The following is a 20809-nucleotide window of genomic DNA, read 5'->3' as shown; positions in this document are numbered from 1 at the left end:
TTTTTCCCTTGGTCGTGTGCATTGTCTGCTGCTTTCAAATCTGTATGGTTGAAATTCCAGGCCTCAAATGAGCCAAGGCAGCACAATGGTCTAGGGGCTGAGAGCTGAGCTTTGCTGGGCTAAGGGTCTGGTTTCCTTTTACCAGTTTGCAAAAGGGCCAGGATCCACCAAGAGTTGGAAAGCAGAGAACACAATTTAAGCCTGCAAACTCCTTGATGGCAGATATGGGATGCCTAGAACAATTGCGTCCAATAAATAATATGTGCTTGATAAACGGACCGAACTTTAGCAGTGTCCTAGTGCATTCCACGTGAGGTCAACTACTTGACAAGGTTCCCAGGGCTTTCTGAGCAGTAACCTCCAGCCCAGAAGTGAAGATTGTCAGTTGCCTCTTAAGACAATTACCCCAATGCATTCTAGACGTGATCGTCTGTTTGAGAGAAACCTAAATTTAGTATCAGTGGTCACCTCAGAGCACCTGAATTCAGGACGTTAAGTTCAAGCAGGATCCAGAATCCTGGAAGTGCTATGAAGCCAATGGCCCCTTAGGACCAGCGCGGCCCAAGCGTTTAGCAACCCAGCCCAGGTACTCCAGGGACCCAGATGCCCAGGGAATCAGGCACTGAGGAAGACGTCCCCGGCGGGGATTGCGCAAGCGCGGGCGGCCCGAGAGGGCCCCGGCACTCCATACTGCGCAGGCGCGGCAGCGGCTCCCGGCGAGTCCTGATCGCGGCGGTGGTGGCTGAGGTGCTGGGGCGTGAAGCGGCGGTGGCAGTGGCTGGCGGCAACCGAGCAGCCATGAGGGCCGGGCCCAGTCACCGACAGTGAGTGGTGATGGAAGGGGGTAGGCAGTGCTAGGGAAGTGGGGTGACCGGGCGGAAGGATAGTCCGGCTTGGAGGGTGGGCTCTGCCTGACGGGGTGAAGGGGCGTAGGGGAGGGACAGTCTGAGTGATGATGGGAGAATTTGGGGCCCGGGCGGCCAGATCGCCGGTCCCAGAGCTGGACATCTTGGCCGAGGAAAGGGTGCGCGCTGCGTAGTGAAGGCGCCCACGGGAGGGGCAGTGTCCTGCGATTCCCCGTTTGTCATCGTCCCTTCCCCCAGGAGCTTTAGGTCGCCTCTCTCTTTCCGCTTCTTTCAGAGGATTTTAGTGGGATTAGGGGCAGGATAAAAGCCCTGTGGAGCTGAAGAAGCCAACTCTTAACCAGGTAGGGAAGGGCCGGTCGCTTGGAGTAATAGGCCACTCTGGATAGAGGATGGGAGCTGGGAGCCCTCTGTTTAAAGCTGGGAAGGGTGTAGGGAAAAGAGCTAAGGGCTTAGACTCAGGTTCGAATCCAAGTCCACCACTGATAAGCTGATAGATAACCTTGGGCAAGTCTTACTTCACCTTTCTGAGCTTCTGGAAGAAACAGTATTTCAGAATGGGCTACTGTGAGCATCTTATATGTGATTGAGATTGTTTATGAAAATTGTCAATTGTAAGTACTATGCTCATGTTAGTATATCACCACCAGTATTACCAGGTTTTAGATCTTTCTGTAACTAATGGAATGACTGATTTCTTTGTCACAGCGAAGCGTATTGTTTGTAAAATCGCAGTAAGCACTTATGTGCTTTCAACATAGGTACAGCAGATCACTTGCAGAAATACTAGTTTGTTCTGTGATGTGACAAATTAGCCATCTGACTTGTGTAAGAAAAATATACTCGAGCATTTTTACAATGATGTGTAGCTCCTTGCCCAAGAGGAAGGAAATAGAGAATGTAGGGTCCAATCTGTTAAATGCTTTCTGAACATAGCTCTCTAAGGTTTCCCTGAAATACAGTGTGCAAATACAATTTATTATTTTTTAAAGTTTTTCTTTACAAAGCATGCTGGTTATCCCAGGGTCAGGTCACTTTTTGAGGTCAGATAAGCATGGAGTAGCTTTTCAGCCCTACTTTTTGTTACCCTACTGGTGGAACCTCCAGGGTCGAGTGTGTCTCAGAGAAAGACAGAAGCAGCTGTGCAGGAGCCCAAGATGTGGCTGGTTCTTTTCTGAGAGGCCGGAGGAACACTGCTGGGGCTTTTATTGTTGTTGTTGTTTAGGGTAGACAAAGCAGAGGACAGGCTTTGGAAGCTATGTGCTTCTCTTTTTAAAGAGAGGTGCTAATTCCTTTTAGAAGGACAGAAACAGACGGATGCATAAGCTTTGCTGGTTTTGACAATTGAGAGCTTGAAATACCAAGGCTTTTTGAGTTTGCTGGGAAATTGGTACATTTGTATTTCAGCTGAGCAAAGGTAGAGAATGACTGTACTTGATCCTTGAAGACCCACAGATAAGGAGAATGAATTATTTTACAGGAATGGGGGAAATGAGCCTTCTGTTCTATCTGGTAAAATGTGTTTTACCACTTTTTCCTGGAAATGCACGGTGATATGTAATTTTAAATTTTTTCTCTAGTTCCTTGGCCCAATAAATTCCTTGTCCATAATACTGATTATTATTAGTATTAGGTTAGGTAAAAAAAGAATGCATTTGTTATTATTGTCATACATCAATTCCAGAATACAAATGTATTCTTTGGCTACACATGGCAGATGAAATAGAAGTACAGAATGTTAGAGCTGATCTATCCATCTTATTTTATTTTTAATAATTGGGCATTTATTTTTAATTTTGGTAATGCAAATGTATTTTCTCCTTTACTAGAAATTTCCATCAGTTCAAATGAGTCCATGAATGCCATCCATGTTATGTTACAATGATAGAGGTTTGTTCAGCCAGTTTGTTCAGCCGTGATAAGAATTTCCTGTCCTTCCCTCCTTTTATTCTCTTTCCTATTTGTGGTTACTTTTTAGTAGTAGATGATAGTTACCAAATGAGGAGTATTTCCCCTGTAGGAGAAGAAAGGGGTAGTCAGTGCTCTGATTCCCTGTTGTGTGAGCAATCTGTCTAAAGTGGGAGATGAACAACGGGGATGTAAAGACTTCCTGTGAATCCTTGACATCGCAAGGGCTAAAATAAAAAGAATAAATTTATCCATTTTTTTCTGTTTTTCTAATAAAAGGAAATATTTTCTTTAAAAAGCACCTCATGCCTCAGGGAAAAAATTTTAAAACATTCTATTTAAAAACAAAATTATAGTGTTTTTACCCTTCTCTTTCTTACTGAGAATCTTTGCTTAAAAACAGACTTTGTTTCATAAGAGCCCTTCTGGTCTTGCGTCTAATTAATAATAAATAGAGCACAATTTTTTTTTGTTGTTGTTCCTGACAGGCAGGATACTGACAACTTTAAAGGAAGACTGTATGTGAAGATGTTGAAAAGGAAAAGAGGAGAGTATAGTTAACTTAGCAAGTTAATTTGTAGGTTAAACTTGATACATGCTGATTGGAAGAATACTAACAATCATAAATTGTAATCATCAAGCATGGAATCAAGTCTTATGCTGCTTTTCTGGGTATCTTCAAATGAGCTTACTTAAGGTCTCAGTTTTCTCATCTATAAAATGAAGATAACAGGTGTACTTATATCATGGGATTGTTGTAAGGTTAACTATGTTAATGCATGTAAAGTGCTTAGAACAGTACCTGAGTAAATACTAAAGAAATGTTTATGATGTGTTGAATACATACTCTCTTTGTGCCCAAATCTGTGCTGGTCAAAGATAATTATGAAAAAGCCCCTGCCCTCTGGGAGTTCAGTCTAGTAGAGGAGATAGAAATATACAAGTAATTATAGTAGAATATACCATATTTTGTCTAATCTCTGGTGCAGTGATTGTATGGCTCATAATTATTTTACATACATAGTAAGAAAGAAGAAATACTGCTAATTAAATTGGCATGCCATCGATTGAAAGATGTATCCTATTTTCATAGAAGTTAAAATGAAGAAAAAAATATGCATTTTAGGATTGATAAAGTACAGTAAGTGCTTTACCAAAGGGAAGTGCAACTTATTATGAGAGTTGAGTGGAAGGCACTAACTGTTGAGTATCGCCAATAAAGACATTCTGTGCTGGACCTGCATGGTAGGACTTCACCAGATAGACAAGGAAGTTAGGGCTTTCCAAGCAGACAGTGAAGTCTGAAAATGAGAAGGGAGAAGGCATTATTAATGTATATTATCATATTGGGACAAGCAGGAGGAGGAAATGAGGTAAGACTTTGGCAGATTAACATTGTATAATGCAGCAGAGCAGGACAGGAAGCTTGGAACATTTTCATAAGAGACATGAGCCTACTGCTTGGATTTGAATTCCTAAAATATCTTAGCAACTTTAAAAGAGAGATGATTGTAATGAAATAAAGTGGGAAGTAAGGGTGAGGAAAGTGGCCAGGGGAAGGGCTGCAGCTTTACAGTTGACCAGATGGGAGATAAGTGTGAAGTCACTGTACTCTTAGTGAGAAGTGAATACTTGATTAGAGAAGTGTTTAGTATCTATTTTTGTCTTTTCACTGCCTCTCAAGATCTTAATTATGTCCCTGTTAGACCTCTGTGACTTAGAGTGGAAAGGAATACACCTTAACAGGAAAAATAATAAAGTTATTAAAGATACATTTACTATAAAAGAGGAAATAAGTAATCGGATTTGGTAACTCAGTTATAAAATGGTGGTTTGATACAACACTGGATCATACTGTTTCATGAGTGATTTAAGTAGTTGTTTGAGGAGTAATTTAAAAGACTTCCTTCATTACTAATTTTCTAGGAACTAGTCCTGAATCCAATGGGAAGAATTATGAAAAACTAGAAACAGCATAATTTAAGTGCCTACTCTGTGCCAGTCACTGTGCTAGGCACTGGGAATTAGAATATGAATGACAGTCTTTATTTTTAATGAGTTCACATTTTAAGTGGAGACCAACACATAAATAATTATTAAGTTCGATAAGTGCTATCATAGAGATCTGCACTAAGTGCTGTCAGAGCATTAGTTCTGCCTGGTGGGGGTAGGGGGTTTTAGAGAAGGCTTCCTAGAAGAAGAGTCAGTTGGATCTTGAAGGATGACTACCATTTAGCTGCCTCAGCAAAAAAGAATTATCAGAGAGGTTTGTATTTCAAGCTCAGAGAACAGCTTGCACAAGGGCACAGAGGTCGAAAAGAGTATGGACCTGTAGGCCAGTGTTTTAGTATGGCTAGATCATGGGATATGAGGAAGGCATTGTAGGAAATGAGGTGAAATATGGGTTGGAGCCCAATTGTGGATGGCTTTGTTAAGGGGTCTGAAGTTTATTTTGTAGGTCCTGGGGAGCCATGGAAGAGTTTTAAACTTGGTAAGGAACATGTTCAGATCACTATTTTACAAAAGGAATGCTGTGACATTGTGGAAGTTAGATTTAAGAAGGTGAAACTGGTGGCAGGGAGACGAGTTGGTTATGAGATGGTTGTGATCTCTTGAGAGATATTGAAGATCTCAGTTATAGGTGATGGTGGAATTGAATACAGATTATAAAACTGCTTAGGAGATGGATCCTTCTGATTCAGAAGGATCTCATCATTGATTTTATGTGTGGGGAGGCAGGGGAGAAGGAGTTGTCAGATTTGGTTTTGAAATTGCTAGTGCAACTAAGTGGGTGGTGATGTCATTAACCAAGATTAGGGAATACATTTGAAGGAAAAAGAATTTGATTTTGGTTTATCAAGTTTGAGGTGTCTGGGAGATCCAGGAGCAAATGTCCAATAGGTTTCTGGATATTTGGGTCTTGAGTTCATAAGAAAGGTTTAGAATGGAGATACAGATTTGGAAGTCATTAGCATATAAGCAGTAGTTAAGAGCCAGCTTGATGATCCTGTGATTCTAAGCTCAAATTGCCTTATATGTTGTTCATTCACATCATCTGGAGGGATTGGCTCTATGGGAATGTGGCACCAAGTATCTTCTCCATAGTAAGTTCAGCTGTGCTAGTTCTTTTCCATAATTTTTCCATTTTTTTAATATGCTGCATACTTGCCTTAAGTTTAAAACACAAAACCTCCCTCTTTAATGGAAAGAATATTTTTACTCTTAATTAAATAGAAATAAGAATACCATTCATACATAAAATAAAAGCATATATAATTTTGTAAAATTTTTGATAAGAGGAAATTCTTGTGCATATCAGCTATACACCTTCTTTTCCTGTTCTGAGTGATTTACCAGATGTAGAAAAACTGTCTCCCTAACATCAGTTCTATTATAAATAAGGAAAAGGAAGCAGTTCCACTGAATGCCTCAGATTAGAAACTGGGTGATTTTATGAACCAGCACCTCAGACAATTTGGTTTGAAAAATACAGGATAATTTTGAACCAGTGGTTAGTTCAGAGTTGGAATTGGGAACTCAAGTTGCGTAACTCTGTCCAGTCTTCAGCTGCATCATAGCTTTTTTTCAAGTTTGATAAGAACTGAAAATACTGAGATAAATACACCTGATGGCAAGTGAAAGATATATATGTTGTTACTTCTATTTTGAAGGACAGTTTATATAAATTAGGTGCGTTTTATATAGTTCATGATTTTGAAATATAACCTGAGCCTTGTTGTCTTTTATGAGAGAAAGGAATATTCAGAGTGAGGAGTCAGGGGAAGATCACTGGCAGCAGAGGGACCATTGTAAAGTACAAGGATTTTTGGTTAATGAAGTAAACACCATGTCTTTAAGATAGTTGGGTTTTTAACCTTGAAAAACACTTTGGCGGTTTCTTAAAGAGTTAAACATACACTTACCATAGGAACCAGCAATCCTACTCATAGTGTTTATCCAAGTGCAGTGAAAATCTATGTTCTCATAAAACTTGTATGTGAATGTTTATAGCAGCTTTCTTTGTACTCACAAAAACTGGAAACAAACTGGATGTCCCTCAACTGGGGAGTGGGCAAACAAACTGTAGTACATCCATACCATGGAATACTACTCAGCATTAAAAAGGAACTATTAATATGTGCAATAACACGAATGAATCTCAGAGGCATTATACCAAGTGAAAGAGGACAAACTCTACATGCCATATGATTGCATTTGTATGAACTTCTGGAAACCTCAGTGGAGAACTGATTAGTGATTGCCTGGGGTTAAGAGTAGGGGCACTTCCCCCCTACATGGGATCAGACACCCAGGGGAGTGAATCTCCCTGGCAAGATGGAATATGACTCCCGGGGTGGAATCTAGACCTGGCATCGTGGGATGGAGAACATCTTCTTGACCAAAAGAGGGATGTGAAAGGAAATGAAATAAGCTACAGTGGCAGAGAGATTCCAAAAGGAGCTGAGAGGTCACTCTGGTGGGCACTCTTATGCACAATATAGACAACCCTTTTTAGGTTCTAGTGAATTGGAGTAGCTAGCAGTAAATACCTCAAACTATCAAACTACAACCTAGAACCTATGAATCTTGAAGACGATTGTATAAAAATGTAGATCACATTGGTGACAAGGTGATTGGGAAAGCTATATGAACCACACTCCCCTTTGTCTAGTTTATGGATGGATGAGTAGAAAAATGGTGGAAGGAAAACAAACAAACAAACAAAGGCACCCAGTGTTCTTTTTTACTTTAATTGCTCTTTTTCACTTTAATTTTTATTCTTGTTATTTTTGTGTGTGTGGTAATGAAGGTGTCAGGGATTGATTTTGGTGATGAATGCACAACTATAATGGTACTGTGAACAGTTGAATGTATGCTTTGTTTTGTATGATTGCATGGTATGTGAATATATCTCAATAAAATGAATTAAAAAAAATAATCCCATTAACAAACAATCATCACCCCTATCCATTAAAAAACAAAAAAAGAGTAGGGGCACGATTTGACTACAAAGGGAATTTTGGTGGGGAGGGTTGGTGATGCAGCTGTTCTGTATCTTGATTGTGGTTACACAGCCTTATACATTTGTGAAAATTCTTCACTATGTTAAAAAGAAAAAAAAGCCTTGAGGGGGGAAGGTTTAAAGAATTCCAGAAATGTAGTTTCCTAAATATATTTGAATATTTAACAATTAATTTTATTTATTTTTTGTGTGTATTTTACACAATTTAAAAGATATATAGACTTTGAAGGATTATATGTTATGTGAATATATCACAGTAAAAGTGCATTTAAAAATAAGATATATAGTGAAAAATATCTGAGGGGAGAATGTAGATCCTTTAAAACTTTATTTAATTTTATTATTATTTTAAACAAATAATTTATTTTTAATTGTGGTAAATATTCATAATATAAAAATCAGTTTAACCATTTTATGTAGACAATACTTTGATATTAAGTACACTGACAATACTGTGTAACTTTCACCACTATTTATTTCCAGACTATTTTCATCATCCCAAACCTAAACTCATACTCATTTAGCAGTGACCCTCCGTTTCCTTCTTTTCTGCCCCCGCCGTGATAATTGCTATTCTGCCTTCTGTCTCTATGAATTTGCTTATTCTAGGTATTTCTTATAAGAGAAATCATGCACTATTTGTCCTTTTGTGCCTGGCTTATTTCACTCAACATGATGTCTTCAAGGTTCATCCATATTGTAGCATGTACCAGTACTTCACTTTTTTTTTTTCACAGCTGAATAATGTGCTGTTGTGTGTATATACCATATTTGGTGGTTTATCCATTCATTTTGGGTGCTTCCACCTTTAGGCTATTGAGAATCATGCTACAGTCAACACTGGTGTGCAGATATCTGTCTGAGTCCCTGCTTTCATTCTTTTGGGTATATACTTAAGTTTGGAATTGCGGAGTCTTATGGTAATTCTCTGTTTAACTATTTGAGAAACCACCGAACGACCTTCCACAGTGGCTGTACCATTTTACATTCCCACCTACAGTGTTTGAGGGTTCCTTTTTCTCTGCATCCTTGCTGACACTTGTTATTTTCAGTTTTTAAAATAAAAGCCATCTTAGTGGGTGTGATTTGGTAGCTCATTGTAGTTTTAATTTGCATTTCTTTAATAGCTAATGATATTGAGCTTCCAGGAGAGTTTGGATATTCAGATTTGAGAAGACACTGAGAAAATTGGGTGTGATTATTAGGATCAGGTCCAATATTGATTACAATAGCATCCTCATGCCTCAACCCTGCGTGGCATCCAGTCTCTTCCCTCTGCTTTCTCCTGAGAAGAAATTTCAACTGTTTGCTAGTGTCTCTCTGCTCTTATTTTCCAAAGCTATTCTGCTTTTTCACCAGATCTCAAATTTCTAAGTCAGGATCAGGACTTTTACTTTAGATACTTTGAAGTAAGATCATTCCCCTTTAGAAAGGGATTGTTGGATATCTCATTAAACTCCGACACCTCACCTAAATACTTACTTGTTCTTGGTAAATTTTGTTAACCAATTAATCTTTTAATTTATTCTCTCCCCACTTTTCTCTCAAAGGTTATCAACTGGAAATTATCTTTACTTCTTCCACACCTATACACATACTGTATCCATATTTGTGTTGGTCTTTTCTTCCTTTTCTAGAGCATAAATTCCTCTGTGACCTTGTTTGATCACTTATTCTTCTTACATCTCAATTTTCAATCTTTCTGTCTCTAGTGTCTCTTTCTTTTCTTCAACATTCTGTCCCTGCCCTACTTGCAGTTACTGTTCGAGTTTCTCTCCTGTTCATAAAAGTAGTCTCCGTCTCCACTTGTGTCTTCACTTTCTCACAACCTATTTTTTCCTCAAGCGCTGTCATTTGGCTTTTGTCCCCATTACTCCACTGAAATTGCTCTCCTTGGTGACCTAATTGGAAAACTCTGTTGTTAATTTTCAGTCCTCTGCTTATTTTGTCCCTTTGCTTCTTTAAACTGTGATACCGTCCATGCGTGTTTTTCTCTTAACCTGCTATTCCTCTTGTCTCCTTCATAGTCTCAGAGTCTCTTTTTCTTCCATCCAATCCCTAAATGTTGGTGTTCTCTAGGATTCTATTCTCAGCCTTCTTTTTATTATTTCCTTTATTCTTCCTAGGTGATTATCTAACTCGGATGTATCTCTGTCTGGGATGCAGGCTTGTATTTCCAAAACCCACCTGGACATCCTGTAGGCACTGCAGAAGATCAAAACTGAACTCATTATCTTCCCCACAAAATCTAAACCTTCTAAATTCTCTGTCATGTTGAATGGTATCAATAGCCACACAGTTGCCTAATCAAAAACTTTGAATTTGATCTTTATTTCTCCTCCCTTATCACCACATTTGGTTGATCCCCAGGTCTGAATTTACTCTTGAAGGTCTTCTGAGTCTTCCTTTCCGGCCATACTGCCCTGGTCTTGGATTGGACCATTTTCTCACTTGGACAGTTGCAGTAACCTCCTAGCTGGTCTTATGTTTGAAGTCTTATCACTCCTCCAGTTTATCCCCCACACTGCCACAAGAGTGATCTTCCTAAATTGTGAGACTGCTCATACCCTTTTCTTTTAAAACCCTTCATTATCTGTTGCGCTTGATACTTTACAGATGCTTGATTCCATGTTCCTTCTTCCTGTCCTCATGTTTTTGTTCAAGCTGTTTTCTTTTCCTCCAAGGACACTTCCTCCAAAAACAAACACACAGTTAATAATCTGATGAATCTCCTGATTAATCTTTAGGATTTAGCTGATAGCTCATTTCTTCTCTGAAGTCTTCTCAGTTCCCAAGGCAGAATTAATCACTCTTGCTGCTAGGATGCCCTGATATTTTATTAAACTGTTAGTATTGTATTTATTATTTAAATGCTGTTCTGTTTCCTCAACTGTGAGCTCTTTGTGGGTAGAGGTTATTATTATTATTATTATTTTCTATTCCATAAACACTTATTCAAGCACCTACTAGATACAAGAGATTTCTCCTTATAGTCACTCTTGTGGAGCTCTTGAGCCAATTTTCCAGAAAAATTTTTAAATACATTTTTTATTGTGAAATTTAACATATATACCTAACAGTGATAACTTCCAAAGTTTGATTTAACAAGTAGAGAACAAATTTCAAAGAATGTTGTGGGTTACAGTTGCACAATTTCAGTTATTTCCTTATTGTGAAATATAACATATATAAAGAAAGGTGACAACTTTCAAAGTACAATTTAACAAGTAGTTATATAGGTAATTTGAAAGAATGTTATGGGTTACAGTTCCATAGTTTCAGTTATTTCCTTATTCTGAAATACAAGATATGTATAGAAAGGTGATAACTTTCAAAGTACAATTTAGTGAGTAGCTGTAGAGCAAATTTCAAAGAATGTTATGGGTTATGGAACTTCACCATTTCGTTTTTTTCCTTTTAGCTATTCTATAATACCCTAGCATCTAAAATAAAATTTATATAAAGATTCAGTATTCATAATCCTTTGTTAAATTCTATCTTGTCTGTTGCTACCCCTTCCTCTCTCTCATTTAATCACTTTCTTGATCTTCAGGGGTGTCTAGGCAGTGACCACCCTAACTTGTTCATGTTGAAAAGGGGTGTTGACATTATGGGGAAGGGGGTTGCATCTGGTTATTGTTCTTAAAAAGGTTGTTGTCTTTGGGTTTTAGGACTTGTCTGGCATAGGAACACTCTGGTGGATTTAAGTTTCTGAGAGATAAACTTAGTGAGTGAAACTTTTATAGAATCTCAGATAGGGACCTAGGTATTTTGGGACTACTGTTGGTTAGGGCTTGGCATACTGTGACTATCTGGGGTATCTAGCTGTAGCTTGCATAAGAGTAACCTCCAGGACAGCCTCTCGACTCTATCTGAAATCTCTTAGCCACTCTAACCTTATCTTGTTATCTTTCTTTTCCCCCTTTTGGTCAAGAAGGCATTTTCAATCCCTCAATGCCAGGGCCAGGCTCATCCCTGGGAGTTGTGTCCTACATCGCTAGGGAGATTCAATCTGCTGGGAGTCATGTTCCACGTAGGGGGGGAAGTTAATGAATTTATTTGCCGAGTTGGGCTTAGAGAAAGAAAGGCCACATCTGAGCAACAAAAGAGGATATCTGGAGGTGTCTCTTAGGCATAATTATAGGAAGGCTTAGCCTAAGTTTCACAAGAGCAAGACTCAAGATTGAGGTCTTGACTTATTAAGTATGGGGTTCTAATTTCACATAGCATATATTGTATCCATGATAATAAGTGTCTCACTTTATCTTCACTTAGTTATACAATCATCACTCTCAGTTTTAAACAATTATCATAACACAAAATATCCTAGATCTCTTAGCAGCCACTAATTATTCATCCCTAATATTAATGTAGTGCTGTTAAGGTATTCCTATTAAATATAGTCTATAATATGTAATGGGTAGTTTTTCCATATACTACTCTGTTGTTAACTCTTGTACCAGTATCATAACTTAGAAGTATATCATGCAAACAGTTATATTTGTAGTACTAATCTGTGGGTTACATGCCTTTACACAACCATTTTGGATCATGTTTGCCTTCAGTGCTGCACTGATACTTATAATCTCATTAACAAACCATCATCACCCCTATCCATTCCCATACCTTTAGGTTCACCCTCATTAACATGTCTGTATATACTAGGTTATCATTCCCCTCTTCACTGGCTTCTGTTTATCTCTAAGTAACCTATATTCTACATTATAAGACACCGATTTTACATTGTTCATGGAGTTCACATTAGTGATAACATACAGTGTCTCTCCTTTAGTGTCTGAGTTATTTCACTCAGCATTGTGTCTGCAAGGTTCATCCATGTTGTCAAATGTTTCAGGAACTCAGCCCTTTTTACTGCTGCATAGTATTCCATTGTATGTATATACTGCATTTTGCTTATCCACTCGTCTGTAGAAGGACATTTGGATTGTATCCATCTCTTGGTAGTTGTGAACAGTGCTGCTGTGAACATTGGTGTGCAAATGTGTGTTGATGTCACTGCTTTCAGATCTTCTGGGTGTATACTGGGAAGTGAAATTACTGGATTGTAGGGTAACTCGATACCTAGTTTTCTGAGGAACTGACAAACTGTCTTCCACAGCGGCTGTACCATTATACATTCCCACCAGCAATGAATAAGTTCCAATTTCTCCACATCCTCTCCAGCATTTGTAGTTTCCTGTTTGTTTAATGGCAGCCATTCTTACTGGTGTAATATGATATCTCATTGTGGTTTTGATTTGCATTTCCCTAATAGCTAGTGAAGATGAACATTTTTTATGTGTTTTTTAGCCATTTGTATTTTTCCTCTTTGGAAAAATGCCTTTTCATGTCTTTTGCCTATTTTATAATTGGGCCATTTATACTAATGTCATTGAGTTGTAGGATTTCTTTATATATGTTGGATATCAGTTTTTTTATCAGATATATGGTTTCCAAATATTTTCTCCCATTGCGTTGGCTGCCTCTTCACCTTTTTGACAAATTCCTTTGAGGTACAGAAGCTTTTCATTTTGAGGAGTTGCCATTTATCTCTTTTTTTCTTTCATTGCTTGTGCTTTGAGTGTAAGGTCTAAGAAGCTACCTCATATTAGTAGGTCTTGAAGATGTTTCCCTACATTATTTTCTAGGGGTTTTATGGTACTATCCCTTATATTGAGGTCTTTGATCCACTTTGAGTTAATTTTTGTATAGGGTATGAGGTAGGGGTCCTCTTTCATTCTTTTGGATATGGATATTCAGTTCTCCCAGCCCCATTTGTTCAAGAGACTGTCCTGTCCCAGTTCAGTGGATTAGGGGGCCTTAATAAAACAATCAGTCGACCATGGATCTGGGGGTCTATTTCTGAACTCTCAATTTGAATCCATTGATCAGGATGTCTATCCTTGTGTCAGTACCATGTTATTTTGACTACTGTGGCTTTACAGTAGGCTTTAAAGTCAGGAAGTGTAAGTCCTCCCACTTCGTTTTTTTTCTTAAATGTTGTAGCAATTCAAGGCCCCTTTCCCTTCTACATTAATTTGAAAACTGGCTTTTCCAAGTCTGCAAAGTATGTTGGAATTTTGATTGGAATTGCATTGAATCTGTAGATCAGTTTGGGTAGAATTGACACCTTAATGACTTTTAGCTTTCCTATCCATGAACACAGAATATCTTTCCACCTCTTTAGGTCCCCTTTGATTTCTTTTAGTAAAATTATGTAATTTTCTGTGTAGAGGTTTTTTGTGTCCTTGGTTAAGTTTATTCCTAGGTACCTGATTTTTTAGTTGCTATTGTGAATGGAATTTTTTCCTTGAGTGTCTCTTCGGTTAGGTCATTTCTAGTATATAGGAACGTTACTGCCTTTGGCATATTAATCTTGTATCCCACCACTTTGCTCAATTTGTTTATTAGCTCAAGGAGCTGTGTCATTGGTTGCTCAGCATTTGTCAAATATGCAATCATATCATTTGCAAATAATGATAGTTTTACTTCTTTCTTTCCACTTTAGATGCCTTTTATTTCTTTGTCTTGCCAGATCACTCTGGTGAGAACTTCCAGCCCAGTGTTGAATAATAGTTGTGACAGTGGGCATCCTTGTCTCATTCCTGATCTTAGGGGGATGGCTTTCAGTCTCTCACCATTGAGCAGTATGCTGGCTGAGGGTTTTTCATTTATGTCTTTTAATATATTGAGGAAGTTTCCTTCAGTTCCTACCTTTTGAAGTGATTTTATAGAACAAGAATGCTGAATTTTGTCGAATGTTTTTTCTGCATCTATTGAGATGATCATTTGATTTTTCCCTTTCCATTGGTTACTGTATTGTATTACACTGATTGATTTTCTTATGTTGAACCACCCTTGCATGCCTGTAATGAACCCCACTGGGTCGTGGTGTATGATTGTTTTAATGTGTCTTTGGATTTGTTTTGCAAGTATTTTGTTGAGAATTTTTGCCTCTATATTCATTGGGGAGATGGGCCTGCAGTTTTCCTTTGTTGAGCATCTTTATCTGGTTTTGGTATTGGAGTGATGTTAGCTTCGTAAAATATAAGTAGTGTTTCCTTTTCTTCAATTTTTTTGAAAGAGTTTGAGCAGGAATGGTGTCAGTTCTTTTTGGAAAGTTTTGTAAAACTCCCCTGTGAAGCCATCTTTCTTCTTGGGTCAGCCTTGGTTGTTCATATGTTTCTAGGAAATTATCTGTGTCCTCTAAATTGTCTAGTTTGTTGTGTACAGTTGTTCATAGTATCCTCTTATGATTTTTAAAATTTCTTCACAATCCACAGTAATGTCCCCTCCCCCCCATTTCTGATTTTGTTTATTTGGGTCTTCTCTCTTTTTGACTTTGTCAAAAAGTCCAGCTAAGAGTTTCTCAATCTTGTTGATCTCAAAGAACCAACTTGTGGTTTTGTTTATTGTATTGTGGGGTTTTTTTTTTTTTTTGTTGTTGTTGTTGTTCTGCATATCATTTATTTCTGCTTTAATCCTTGTCTCTTCTACTTGCTTTAGGGTTAGTTTGCTGATCATTCTCTAACTTCTTCAGTTGTTCCATTAGTTCTTTGATTTTAGCTCGTTCTTCCTTTTTAATGTATGCATTTAGAACTATAAATTTCCCCCTTAGCTGTGCCTTTGCTGCATCCCATAGGTTTTGGTATGTTGTGTTCTCATTTTTATTCATCTCTAGATACTTAGCAATTTCTCTTGTGCAATTTCTTCTTTGAACCACTGATTGTTTAGGAATGTGTTGTTTAACCTCCACATATTTGTGAGTGTTCTGGTTCTTTGATGGTTATTGACTTCTAGTTGTATTCCATTATGGTCTGAGAATGTGCTTTGAATAATTTCAATCTTTTTAAATTTATTGTGGCTTGTTTTATGTGCTAGCATATGATCTTTTTTGGAAAACGTTCCATGAGCGCTAGAGAAGAATGTATACCCTGATAATTTGGGATGTAATGCTCTATATATGTCTATTAAGTCTAATTCATTTATCATGTTGTTTAGGTTCTCAGTTTCCTTATTGGTCTTCCGTCTGGTTGTTCTGTCTATAGAAGACAGTGGTGTGTTGAAGTTTCCCACTATTATTGTAGAAATGTCTTTTGCTTTCTTCAGTTTTGCCAATGTTTGTCTTGGCTGGCAATTTTTCCCTTTTAAAATCCTAAATATGCCATACCATTGCCTTCCGCCTCCATGGTGCCTGCTGAGTAGTCAGTACTTAGTCTTATGTGGTTTTCCTTGTATGCTTCTATGTGTCGAATCACTTCTCTTGGTGCCTTCAGGAGTTTCTCCTTCTGTTCAGCATTTGACAATCTGATTAGTAAATATCTCAAAGTGGGTTTATTTGGATTTATTCTATTTGGAGTTCGCTGGGCATCTTTTATTTGCATATTTATGTTGTTTAGAAGGGTTGGGAAGTTTTCCTCAACCATGTCATCAAAACTCTTACTAGCCCGTTATTCTTCTCTTCACCTTCTGAGACACCAGTGATTCTTATATTCTTCATGTTGTCCATCATTTGCCTGAGATCCATTTCAAATTTTTCAATTCTTTTCACTGTTTGTTCTTTTGTATGTTCACATTTAATCGTTCTGTCCTGTAGTTCACTTATTCTTTCTTCTGCCTCTTCACATCTGCTGTTGTGTGTGTCTAGTATGTTTTTAATTTGATCAACAGTATCTTTTATTTCCATAAGATCTGCTGTTTTTTAATTTACTCTTTCGAATTCTTCTTTATGCTCTTCTAGAGTCTTGATATCCTGTGTGTCTTTAGCCATCTTGTTAAAGTTGTTTTGGAGATTTTTGCATACTTCTTTGATAGCTCCAAATTCTGTGTCTCCTCCAGCCTTTTAATTTGGTCGTTTGGGTTGTCCATATCTTCTTGTTTCTTCATGTGCTTTATGATTTTCAGTTGTTGGCCTGGGGGCATTTGCTTATCTTGATAAGGTTACTTGGGAATATGCAGGATTATTTGAACATTTATCTATAATTTCGCAGAGCTACAGTTTGGTGGAATGCACTTCCCCTGTCCTACAAGCAGATGGCGTTCTTGAGCCACTTCTTACTCTCAGGCCAGCTGTCCCCCAGCTTTGCCTGTGCACTAGGCACAGTCCAACCCAGATGGAAATCTACTCAGTGCACCAGTTCTCTTTATGCACTTGGTACTGCTAGCCCTGTGGGTGGGGGATAGGCCGTGTGCAGTTCGGCAGAGAGTCTGCCCCAGGGCAAAGTGGTCCTGGCAAATCCCGGGCCTGCGAGTGGACCACTCTGGGGCTCTGGAGCTGTGCAATTTACCCTCCAGCTTGAATGCACTGCGTTCTCTGTCCGCCATGTGCCAGTGAGTCTGAGGAGGGGTTCCTGGTCCTTCCATGTGGTGCCCTTGCCTCTTGGCTGTGTTCACCACTGGCTTCTGTGGAGGAAAAGTGAAGGCAGTTACCACAAGTCTGCTAAATCCCTAGTTCCCTCACGGGATTTCTCTGTCACAGGGCTGTGAAGGGTTATCTCCCCAGCCAACTGCTAAGAAGGGTGCATGGGGTGTGGAAATCGGCTCCCTCCCATGCTCATCGGCCAGCTCTAGCCATTTGTTCCTAGTGGTGGTCTGGGCCAAACACACTCACCCTGTCCTTTGAAACATAGTCTCTCTGCCTTTCCAGCTCAGTCCCCCGCTATGTGGTGTAGAAGTCCCTGCCTGGCTGGTGGCACCCTGGAACTGCTGTTCTGGAGTGTTTTCTGCCCTTTATCTAGTCTTTATCACAGAGGAGAATTTTGCTCTGCCTCTCTTAATCCACCATCTTCCCGGAAGTCCGGTTATATCTTTTAAGCCTTTTTTTAACCTTGGCACCTAACAACAAAGCCTGCCAAATACTGGTTTCTAGTAGGTATAGGGCTCTATAATATACTGGTAACCAAGAGAGACAGAGTCTCTGCATTTATGGAGTTTATATTCTAAAGAGGGCAACAGACAACAAACAATTATTTTTTTAAATCAGCTAGTGAAAAGTGTTATTTAGAGAATTAAAATGGAAGAGTGTGATAAATAATGAGTGGACAGCTACTTTAGATTGGGATAACAGGGAATAACTTTCTGGGGTATGGCATTTAAGATGAACGCTAAAAGATAGGAGGAGGCAGCTTCATCAAGCTTTGCAGGCAGAGGAAATGGCTAGTGCAGAACTCCTAAGTAGGAATATAATTGGTGTATTAGAGAAACAGAAATAAGATCAGCCCGGTTTGAACATGGTGGGTGAAGGGACGGTGGTGCAAAGCAAGATGAGGAGTGCAGAGGCCAGATGATGTTGAGCTTTGAAAGGGTAACTTGTTTCTTTTGCAGGGTTTTAAACAGGGGTATGATGTGAGTTGATTTGTGGTTAGAAAGAATGTTCCAGTTGCTGTTTGGAAATGGATTGTCGTGGGGTCAAGAGTGGAGGTAAGGAGACCAGTTACTAAGCTCTTCAGATGAGGGTTGATGGTGACTTGGCCTGAGGTGATGGTGTAAGAGGTGTAGAGAAGTGAACAGATTTGGGATATCTTTTGGAAATGAATTTGACAGGGCTTGCTCAGGGTTTGGCAGCAGCTGGGGGGTGGGGAGTTGAAGCATAGAGAGGAATCATGGACAATTTCTAGATTTTTAGCTTGAGCAGATAGGTGGGTTAAGGTGAGATGTTTATTGAGATGGTTATGACAGTGGCAGAGCATATTTGTCAAGAATTCTGTTTGGGTCATGTCAAATTAGAGATGCCTGGTATGCAGTCAAATAGAGCAGTCAGAGAACAGTTGGATGGATGAACCTGGACATTGTGGTAGAAGTCCAGGCTGGAACTGTAGACTTGGAAATCATCACCATGTAGATGGAATTTGAAGTCATGGAATTCAATCAGGAGTCACTTAGGAATGGTGTGTAGCTAGAGAAGAGAGGTCTGAGAGAGAAGGAGCAGCCAGTGAGGTAAGAGGAAAACCCGGCGACTGATGCCACAGAAGCCAAGTAAAGAGAATGTTTTTTCAGGAAGGGAGTGGTCAACCATACTGAATGTTGCTGAGAGGTCAGTTAAAAACAGAGAAGTATCCATGAGATTTGACAACCTAGAGATTATTGGTGACTTTGACTAAAACCATTCATTGGAGTGGTGGAGATAGAAGTCTGATTTTAGTGGATTGAGGGGAAAATGAGATGAAGAAGCAGTTAACTATTTTTTCCTTCTTGCATGATGACAGTGAGGTTTTGGAAGTCAATTTCTTTGAAAACTTCCTGTGTCATTGTTACTAAATACTTACCTATTTGTATTCTAATAAGATTTACATATTTTTATTGCTGTTTTTAAACCATCCTTTTAGGTGGATTCTTGTTCTCTAAAAAACTACTTTAATTAGGGTTAATGGGCAGTATAGATATACTGGTGAGTGAGTGAGACTTTTTAAAGGTTAGGTCCTTGTCATGGAGAAGCAGACTGGCTTGACCTTGGCCTTACTATAATCAGTTTTCTCAGCTGTTAAATGAGGATAACAGGACCAGTTTAGCTCAGTGGGTGGTTGCGAGGCATGACTACTAATGAAAATAATTGTAAAACACTTTTGCAAGTTAAAGTGTGATGTAAATGCTAAATAATAGTTCTTTATTGGGATGTTGTGAAAATTAGCAAACTGCTGCCTGTTATAGGCCTTTAAGTTCCTTTTGGAAAGGTGATGTATTTTTAGAAATACTATTTGAGGAAAAAATAGCTCAGATTTGGGAAAAGATATTGCTTCCCTGATTTCTGGAATGTAACAATTACAGAACCATAATGAAACATCTTTTTTTTAAAAAAAAAATGTGATCAGTTGAAATTTTTTTTTTTTTAACTTTTTATTCTGAAATAATTTCAAACTTACAGGAAAGTTGCAAAAATAATGTAAACCCCATACAGAGAAGTCCAGATACCCCTATCCCCTCAGATACTCACATCCACTAATTTTTAACATTTTTGCCATTTTGGCCATGTCTGTTTGTTTGTCTGTGTCTTTCCTTCTTTTCTTCCTCCGTCCGTCCATCCATCCATCCATCCACACGAAATCACATGAAGTAACATTTGAAAGACGGCTACATGCATCTTACTTCTTGAATACTCCTTTAATAACACTTCCGTGTACATTTTCTTTATTTTTAGGGGGGGTATTTCCAGGTCATTTCCCTTTTTAAAAAGAAAAAAAACCAGTTTTATTGAGATATATTCACATACTATGCAGTCATCCACAGTGTAAATCAGTTGTTCACAGTACCATCATATAGTTGTGCATTCATCACCAAAATAAATTTTTGAATATTTTCTTTACTCCAAAAAAATGGAATAAAATAAAAAATGAAAAACAGGAATAAAAATACAAGTAAAGAAGGACACCTAAAACATCCCATCCCTCGCATTCCTCCTATTATTTATTTAATTTTTGTTCTCATTTTTCTGTTCATCTGTCCATACACTGAATAAAGGGAGTGTGAGCCAAGAGGTTTTCACAATCACACAGTCACACCGTGTAAGCTACATATACAGTTGTCTTCAAAAATCAAGGCTACTGGGTTGCAGTTCAACAGTTTCAGGTATTTCCTTCTAGCTATTCCAATACACTAAAAACTAAAAAGGGATATCTATATAATGCATAAGAATGACCTCTCGACTATTTGAAATCTCTCAGCCACTGAAACTTTATTTTGTTTCATTTCTCTTCCCCCCTTTGGTCAAGAAGACCCATGATGCCGGGTCCAAGTTCATTCCTGGGAGTCATGTTCCATGTTGCCAGGGAGGTTTACATCCCTGGGAGTCATGTCCCATGTAGGAGGGGAGGGCAGTGAGTTTATCTGCTGAGCTTAGAGAGAGAGGCCACATCTTACCAACAAAAGAAGTTCTCTGGTGATGACTCTTAGGTACAATTATAAGTAGGCTTAGCCTCTCCTTTGCAGTAACAAGCTTCATAAGAGCAAGCCTCAAGATCAAGGGCTTGACCTTCTAAACTGGTAGTTGCCAGTGCTTGTGAGACTATCAGTAATTCCCCAA

General features: G+C 38.6%; 1 protein-coding gene across 4 annotated transcripts in view; it reads left to right on the top strand.

The window, feature by feature from the left end:
• The first annotated feature begins 715 nt into the window (after window positions 1-715).
• Window positions 716-20809, top strand: part of FAM222B (family with sequence similarity 222 member B) — a 77411-nt gene continuing 57317 nt past the window's right edge. For 2 of the 4 annotated variants that reach the window (XM_037810576.1, XM_037810574.1), the window contains exon 1: window positions 727-844. The gene's annotated coding sequence lies outside the window, so the exon portion shown is untranslated. Of the gene's footprint in view, window positions 845-20809 lie in introns of all 4 variants that reach the window. The other 2 variants (XM_037810567.1, XM_037810575.1) reach the window with 2 other exon arrangements.

The sequence above is a fragment of the Choloepus didactylus genome, chromosome 18, assembly GCF_015220235.1.
Source record: "Choloepus didactylus isolate mChoDid1 chromosome 18, mChoDid1.pri, whole genome shotgun sequence".
NCBI classification, from domain to species: Eukaryota; Metazoa; Chordata; class Mammalia; order Pilosa; family Megalonychidae; genus Choloepus; species Choloepus didactylus.
Note: the sequence above shows the minus strand (reverse complement) of the source record. Positions and strands in the feature narration are given on the sequence as shown.